We start from the raw sequence: 9,341 nt of genomic DNA on the forward strand, positions 1-9,341 counted from the left end.
CCCCCTCACGCTGGGACCCCTTTGTTCTCTGCGCCCCCCCACCCCCCCCTCACGCTGGGTCCCCTTTGTTCTCTGCGCCCCCCCCCACCCCCCCTCACGCTGGGACCCCTTTGTTCTCTGCGCCCCCCCACCCCCCCCCTCACGCTGGGTCCCCTTTGTTCTTGCCCTCCCCCTCCCTCCCAACACTGGGTCCCCCCTTTGTTCTCGGCCCCCCCCCCACCCCCACTCTGGGTCCCTCTTCGTTTTCGCGTTGTGTCCGGCCGGCCCACCGCCGCCGTGTCCTCTCCTGCCGCCCCCTGGTGGGGACCCGTGTCGTGCTGCGGGGGGCCCAGCGCCCGTCTTCCCAAGGGCCGTGCCCCCCCCCCCCCCCCCCCGGGGAGACAGACAGACTATTGAATCATTACCTCTGATTTAGATGGAGCTCGAGGGGTTCGCGGAATCAAGGGATATGGGGAGAAGGCAGGCAAGGGTTACTGATTGTGGACGATCGGCCATGATCACAATGAATGGCGGTGCGTACAGGCTCAAAGGGTCGAATGGCCTCCTCCTGCACCTATTTTCTACGTTTTCGAACATTGGACGGTTCCCAGGAGCCTTATCTAATTCTCCCAAGTGCCGACTAACCCTCGCCTGCGGTCTCCACAGATAACCTGAGGTGATTATCAGCAGATTCGCTTGGGCAGCTTACAGCCCAATGATATGAGTATTGATCCTCTAACTTCCAGTAGCCCTGGCATTCCCTCTCTCTCTCTATCCCTCCCCCACACAAGTCTCACCAGCTTCTCGTTTACACCCAACAAACTGCTACATCATCGTTACTCTTTCGCGTATCTTTCGTTCGTTGTTCTTTATCTGTCCACATCACCATCTATGTCTCTCGTTTCCCTTATCCCGTGACATTCAGTCTGAAGAAGGGTCTCGACCGAAACGTCACCTCATTCCTTCTCTCCACAGAGGCTGCCCGTCCCACTGAGTTACTCCAGCTTTTTGTGTCTCCCTTCGGTTTCAACCAGCGTCTGCAGATGCAATCAGTAAACATGAATCAGGAGGACAGTGGAAACTAGTCGGAGAACTAGGATGGGAGAGAGAGGGAAAGCAAGGGGTTACCTGAGTCAGAGACGTTTAGTCAATGTTCACTCCGCTGGGGGAGACGGGATGGGTCTCGTTTGGGGTCGGTTTCATTCAAGTACAAGAACAACATGGAACCGTTAGATAGACACAAAACGCCGGAGTAACTCAGCGGGACATACAGCATCTCTGGAGAGATGGAATGGGTGACGTTTCGGGTCAAGACCCTTCTTAGATTTTTTTTTTTAGATTTAGAGATACAGCGAGAAAAACAGGTCCTTCGGCCCACCGGGTCCGCGCCGCCCAGCGATCCCCGCACACTAACACTATCCTACACACACTAGGGACAATTTTTACATTTACCCAGTCAATTAACCTACAAACCTGCACGTCTTTGGAGTGCGGGAGGAATCCGAAGATCTCGGAGAAAACCCACGCGGTCACGGGGAGAACGTACAAACTCCTTACAGTACAGCACCCGTAGTCGGGATGGAACCTGAGTCTCCGGCGCTGCATTCGCTGTAAGGCGGCAACTCTATCGCTGCGCCACCGTGCTGCCTGAACGTCACCCATTCCTTCTCTCCAGAGATGCTGCCCGTCCCGCTGAGTTACTCCGGCATTTTGTGTCCATCTTGTGATTATCTGCATGGCAGGGCACTCTGTTTACAGACGGACTTCCGTCCAAATTTGTATTTACCTCCAGCCACAGCTCCCCTGCTGGCAGGCTTCATCCCACACGGGGTTTGAAAGGTTTGCAGATTAACGAAGGTTATCAGGTACCTGGGGAGAGATTCATATCAGCACTGGAGGTGTAGTGGAGGTAGGGGTTGCCAACTTCCTCACTCCCAAATAAGGGACAAGGTGACGTCACTGCCCCGCGCCCCACGTGACCTCACCCAGCCAGCGGCCACGTGCTCCCGCTTCACCAATGGTGGCCGCCCGGGCCGGGAGGCAGGTTGCTATGCAACCTCCGTTATGCGGCGCCAGGGGCTCCGGGCCTACACTGTCCGGGCCTACGCTGTCCGGCCCTACACTATCTGAGCCTACAGTGTTCGGGCCTACAGCGTCCGGGCCTACAGTGTCCGGGCCTACACTGTCTGGGCCTACTCTGTCCGGGCCTACACTGTCTGGGCCTACGCTGTCCGGACCTACACTGTCCGAGCCTACACTGTCCAGGCCTACACTGTCCGGGCCTACAGCATCCGGGCCTACACTGTCCGAGCCTACAGTCCGGGCCTACACTGTCTGGGCCTATGCTGTCCGGGCCTACACAATCCGGGCCTACAGCATCCGGGCCTACACTGTCCGGGCCTACACTGTCCGGGCCTACAGCGTCCGGGCCTACGCTGTCCTGGCCTACACTGTCCGGGCCTACACTGTCCGGGCCTACAGTCCGGGCCTACGCTGTGCAGGCCTGCAGTGCCCCCCCGGGCCTAATACAGGACAAGGGCGGTTCCGTATGGGACAAACCAATTTAGCCCAAAATACGGGATGTCCCGGCTAACACGGGACAGTTGGCAACCCTAAATGGAGGACGCCAACATTGCCTCCACCCTCCCTCACCCCTCCACTAACTCCCACTGCTTTAGTTTAGAAACAAGGAACTGAAGACATGGTATTCTGATCTACTAATGTATTTTGTGTGTTTTGTTAATTTTAATTGGTACGACTGTAATGGCAAAACAAATTCCTCGTATGTTGCAAACCATAATTGGCTAATAAAGTATGATTATGATTATTATTATGATTAAATGTTGCATTATTGATATCAAATTTCCAGCCAGTGTATCTGAGGTTCACTACTAAACTAGGGTTTACACAGGGTGTCACGGTGGCGCAGCGGTAGAGTTGCCGCCTTACAGCAAATGCAGTGCCGGAGACTCAGGTTCCATCCCGACTACGGGCGCCGTCTGTACGGAGTTTATACGTTCTCCCCGTGACCTGCGTGGGTTTTCTCCAAGATCTTCGGTTTCCTCCCACACTCCAAAGACGTGCAGGTTTGTAGGTTAATTGGCTTGGCAAATGTAAAAAAACTATTGTCCCTATTGGGTGTGGGATAGTGTTAGTGTGCGGAGATCGCTGGGCGGCGCGGACCCGGTGGGCCAAAGGGCCTGTTTCTGCACTGTATCTCTGAACTAAAACTAAACTAAAATAAACGCTACATGATTACAATCAAGCCGTCCACAGTGTACAGGCACAGATAAAGTCCAGTCAAGTCCCATTGAAGACAGTGCACAGATGATGCCTGACCCGCTGAGTTACTCCAGCACTCTGTGAAACGTCACCTATCCATGTTCTCCACAGATGCTGCCTGACCCGCTGAGTTACTCCAGCACTCTGTGAAACGTCACCTATCCATGTTCTCCACAGATGCTGCCTGACCCGCTGAGTTACTCCAGCACTCTGTGAAACGTCACCTATCCATGTTCTCCACAGATGCTGCCTGACCCGCTGAGTTACTCCAGCACTCTGTGAAACGTCACCTATCCATGTTCTCCACAGATGCTGCCTGACCCGCTGAGTTACTCCAGCACTCTGTGAAACGTCACCTATCCATGTTCTCCACAGATGCTGCCTGACCTGCTGAGTTACTCCAGCACTCTGTGTCCTTTTGGCTGCCACCGATTGGCATTTGTTTGTTTTTTGAGAGGTGCTCGGAGAGTGATTGTCGTGCAGTGTGGTCTGAATCTGCACACGGTCTGACACACTGCACCCCCAGTTCCCGAACAGCCTCCAGATATTGTTATCAGAGTCATAGAGTGATACAGTGTGGAAACAGGCCCTTCATAGAGTCACAGAGTGATACAGTGTGGAAACAGGCCCTTTGGCCCAACTCGTCCACACCGCCCAACAATGTCCCAGCTACACTAGTCCCACCTGCCTGCGCTTGGTCCATAACCCTCCAAACCTGTCCTATCCATGTACCTGTCCAACTGTTTCTTAAACGATGGGATAGTCCCAGCCTCAACTACCTCCTCTGGCAGCTTGTTCCATACACCCACCACCCTCTGTGTGAAAACGTTACCCCTCAGATTTCTATTAAATCTTTTCCCCTTCACCTTGAACCTGTGTCCTCTGGTCCTCGATTCCCCTACTCTGGGCAAAAGACTCTGTGCATCTTTTAAGAAAATATTTTTTTAGAGATACAGCGCGGAAACAGGCCCTTCAGCCCACCGGGTCCACGCCGACCAGCAATCCCCGTACATTAGCACTATCCTACACACACTAGGGACAATTTACAATTATACCAAGCCAATTAACCTACAAGCCTGTTTATTCACAAAATGCTGGAGTAACTCAGCAGGTCAGCTACAAGCCTGTACGTCTTTGCAGTGTGGGAGAAAATCGAAGCACCCGGAGAAAACCCACGCAGGTCACGGGGAGAACGTACAAATTCCGTACAGACAGCGCCCGTAGTCGGGATCGATCCCGGGTCTCCGGCGCTGTGAGGCAGCAACTCTACCGCTGCGCCACCGTGCCGCCCTGTTCGAGGGTATTAGTTTTTATTTCCACAAAATGCTGGAGTAACTCAGCAGGTCAGGCAGCATCTCAGGAGAGAAGAAATGGGTGACGTTTCGGGTCGAGACACTTCTTCAGACTGATGTCAGGGGGGCGGGACAAAGGAAGGATATAGGTGGAGACAGGAAGATAGAGGGAGATCTGGGAAGGAGGAGGGGAAGGGAGGGACAGAGGAACTATCTGAAGTTGGAGAAGTCGACGTTCATACCCCCGGGCTGCAAACTGCCCAGGCGAAATATGAGGTGCTGTTCCTCCAATTTGCGGTGGGCCTCACTATGGCACTGGAGGAGGCCCATGACAGAAAGGTCAGACTGGGAATGGGAGGGGGAGTCAAAGTGCTCGGCCACCGGGAGATCAGTTTTGTTAATGCGGACCTAACACCCTTATCCAGGTGGGATGGCAGCAGCAAGTGGAGCTGGAGGGCAGGGTATCCGGAATACCCTGCGAGTATCGGTGAAGGACCTCAAGGAGGGGAACCCTTTCTCAAGGGATCTCTTCATCAAGAAGGTGCTGCTGGAGGCTTGTGGATTCAAGGCCGGGGACATCTTCTGCCTCCAGGACTTCCCAGGTAACGGATACTTCGACGTTACCTTCCAGAACCCGGCAGGATGGCAGAAGTTGCTGCAGGACTTCCGGGAGAAGGGGGATGAAGCCCCGCTGTCGCTCCTGAAGGTGCAGCCGCTCTTCACCCTCCCCACCCAGAGGGAACGGATGATCACGGTGCACATGTTTAACCCACATGTGCCCGTCGTGGATGCCCTCACCTTCCTTGCGCGCTACGTCGAAGGGGCCGGGAACTGCGTGGACATAAAGGACTTGTTCGGGATCTGGACGAGCAAGAGGCAGGTAAAGGTGAAGCTGAGGGTGGACGGGAAGGGATTCATTGTCCACCCTCCCTCGGTGTTCGCTATCGGAGGGAACCGGGGCTACATGACGTACGCGGGGCAGCCCAGGGTGTGCAGGAAATGCAACAAACCTGGGCACGTGGCGGCAGAATGCAGGACAGTCGTCTGCAGAAACTGCAAGTTAGAAGGCCACGAGACAAGGGAATGCAAAGAGAGTAAGAGCTGCAACCTGTGTGGGGAGGCAGGCCACCTTTACAGGGCCTGCCCTAAAAGAGCAAGCACTTATGCACAGGCGATAAGAGGGGCCGCTGCCAGCACCCCCAGGGTGGACGAGACGCCTCCTACCACGGAAAAAGCCCAGAAAGGAAAGGAGAGCAGGGGCGAGGACAACGCGACCACCAGGAGCCCCCAACCGCAGGACAGAGCACCCCAGGCCCCTCCCCACGAGGGTGAGTCGATGGAAGAGGGGGAACAGGAAGAGGAGGAATGGAAGGTGGTACAGTCGAGGAAAACATTGAAGGCTGTGCGCACGGAGAAAAAGGCGGAGGGGGCAAGCAAGTCCCAAAAAAGAGTCCTCTCCCAGGACGAGGCCAGCAGCCTCTCCGCATCGGAGGATGAGACGACCGGGAGGAGCCGACAACGGAGGCAGAGGCAGAGGAAGGAAACGGGGGAGGAGGAAGGTAAGAGAAAGAACGTGTCTGTTGGCCCCCAGCCCCAGGAGACTGGGAGCAGTGCCAATGGGCCCCAGCCCCAGGAGACCGTGAGCGGCACAACGGCCAATGGGCCCCTGCTCCGGGAGACCGTGAGCGGCACAACGGCCAATGGGCCCCTGCTCCGGGAGACCGGGAGCGGCACAATGGCCAATGGGCCCCAGCTCCGGGAGACCGGGAGCAGTGCAGTGGCCAATGGGCCCCAGCTCCGGGAGACCGGGAGCAGTGCAGTGGCCAATGGGCCCCAGCTCCAGGACACTGGGAGCAGCGCAGTGGCTTCGCCAGAAAATACACCCTGTGCTGAGGAAGCCACCAACCTGTACCACTACCTGTGCGACAAAAATGTGCAGGAACTGAGCCAGATGATTGGCATGCGGGAGGATCGCCTGGGACAATAAAGGACAATGGAGCTGAAACTGGCATCCTTAAACGTGCGCAGTGTGAAGAGCACTGCGCGATGTGTATCCGCCTTGCAGTACCTGGCCAAGGGAAAGGCGGATGTGACTTTTTTACAGGAGTGCGGGCTGCCACACCTTCGCTGCTATCGGAGGTGGTCGCGATGGTGGCCCCACGGACTGTCGGTATGGTCGGGGGGAAATGATTGTCGTGCGTCCGGTCTGGGGATCTTGCTGCGGGGAGGGGGCTTCACCATCACTGAGGTAAGGGAGGTGGTGGGGGGTCGTCTCTTGGTGGTGGATGTAATGTACCGTGGTTCTCCGCTCCGGCTGATAAATGTGTATGCCTCACCCAGGTGGAGCGAGCGGGTGGCCGTCCTCCAGCAGCTCCCACCGCTGCTGGCCACGTCTAGACCGCTCGTTCTGGCCGGTGACTTCAACTGCATCATCGATGCGGCTGGACGATCCGGCAGTGCCAACCACAGACTGGACGGCACCTCCAAACTCCTGGTGGAAACGGTCAAAGATGCAAAGCTGCGCGACGCCTTCAGTGACCCTGCAGGCGGAGTCCAGCCACGGTTCACCTGGTCAGGACCAAACGGTTCAGCCCAGTCCCGGATAGACTTCCTCTTCACATCGAGGGCCGTCACGGTCAGACACACCGACCTCGCCCCGGTGTTCTTCTCTGACCACTGCCTCCTTCAGGCCACCTGTCACCTACAGGAGGACCGGAAGGCGGGCAGAGGGACGTGGAAGCTAAACGTGGAGCTGTTGACCCCGGAGAACGTTAAGGAGCTAAAGAGGGACTACGCATGTTGGAGAACTGTGAGGCCCCTCTTTGACTCCCAGACACTCTGGTGGGAGGCAACAAAGGAGAACATCAAGAAGTTCTTCATCTCAAAAGGTGTTCAGAGAGCAAGACAGGGTAAGAGGGAACTGTGTCAACTCCAGACAGATTTGCAGCAGCTACTCCTTCTGCAGAGGAGAGGGGTGGATGTGAGGGAGGAACTGAGAGAGTTGAAGGGCCGGCAAGCTCGGCTCTTTACCTCTGAATCCTCCAAGATCATCTTCCGGTCCAGGGTCCGCCATGTTGAGCAGGATGAGACGTGCTCACGTTACTTCTTCCATAAGGTTCACAGGGGGAGCTCTGTGATCAAAAGCCTTAGGGAGGAGGACGGCTCGGTAACATCCTCGCAGACAGACATGCTCAAGATCTGCAGATCCTTTTATAAGGATCTGTACGATGTAAAGACCACAGACAGCACCGCCTCCCAGAACTTCCTGTCCTCCATCACGGAAGTCTTGGACGACAGCAAGCGGGAGAGTCTGGACCAACCACTGACCCTGGAGGAGCTGACTGGCTCCATCCGTTCCTTTGACTCGAGTAAAACTCCCGGAGGCGATGGCTTACCGGCAGAGTTGTACTCGGCTCTGTGGGACTGGGTGGGCCCGGACCTGCTGGAAGTGTACAACGATATACTCCTAGCAGGCAGCATGTCAGACTCTATGAGGAAGGGCAACATCACCCTGATCTACAAGCAGAAGGGGGAGATGAATGACTTAAGGAATTGGAGACCCATCACATTGTTGAATGTAGACTACAAGATCCTGTCTAAGGCCATCGCCAACCGGGTCAAGTCTGCTCTGGGACAGGTGATCCACCAGGACCAAACCTGTGCTGTACCTGGCAGGAAAATCTCAGACAGCCTGGTGCTGCTGAGAGATACCATTGCCTACGTGCAGGACAGACGGGTGGATGCCTGCCTGGTCAGCTTGGACCAGGAGAAGGCCTTCGACAGGATATCGCACACGTACATGAGGGACGTGCTCTCCAAAATGGGCTTTGGGGAGGGAATCAGGAAGTGGATACAACTGCTCTACTCTGATATCTGTAGTGCAGTCCAAATTAATGGGTGGGAATCAGACAGCTTCCCCGTCAGGTCTGGAGTCAGGCAGGGTTGCCCTCTTTCCCCTGTCTTGTTCGTCTGTTGCATTGAACCCTTTGCCGAATCCATCAGGAAGGATGCGAGCATAAGAGGAGTGACACTGCCAGGCAGTGGGGGCACTCAGGTCAAGGCCTCCCTGTACATGGACGATGTCGCCGTCTTCTGCTCGGATCCAGGGTCGGTCCGCAGACTGATCAGCGTCTGCGACCAGTTTGAGTTGGCCACGGGGGCCAGGGTAAACCGCAGGAAGAGCGAGGCCATGCTCTTTGGCAACTGGCCCGACCGATCTTCCATCCCCTTCACCATCAAGCCTGACTTCCTGAAGGTGCTGGGGATCTGGTTCGGGAAGGCTGAGGCATGTAACAAAAATTGGCTGGAGTGGATAGCCAGGGTGGGGAAGAAGCTGGAGCTGTGGAAGCAGCGTTCCCTCTCCATCACGGGGAAAAACCTGGTCATCAGGTGTGAGGTGCTCTCGGGGCTGCTGTACTTGGCGCAAGTGTGGCCCGTCCCTCCCTCCTACGCCACGGGGATCACCCGGGCCGTTTTCCGGTTCATCTGGGGGTCGGCGATGGACCGGGTGCGACGGGCCACAATGCACAAGTCGGCAGACAACGGGGGTAAAGACGTGCCCAACGTCGCCCTCATTCTGATGGCCACTTTCGTGTGTGGCTGCATCAGGCGGAGCATAGAGCCAAGGCACGTGGGCACCAAATGCCACTACCTGCTGAGGTTCTACCTGTCCCCGGTGTTGCGAAGGATGGGCCTGGCGCAGATGCCACGCAATGTGCCAGTCAGCTGGACATTGCCGAACCATCTGTCGTTTGTGGACAGGTTCTTCCGGACCAACACCTTTGACCA

This window comes from Rhinoraja longicauda, chromosome 10 (assembly GCF_053455715.1).
Source record: "Rhinoraja longicauda isolate Sanriku21f chromosome 10, sRhiLon1.1, whole genome shotgun sequence".
Lineage (NCBI taxonomy): Eukaryota > Metazoa > Chordata > Chondrichthyes > Rajiformes > Arhynchobatidae > Rhinoraja > Rhinoraja longicauda.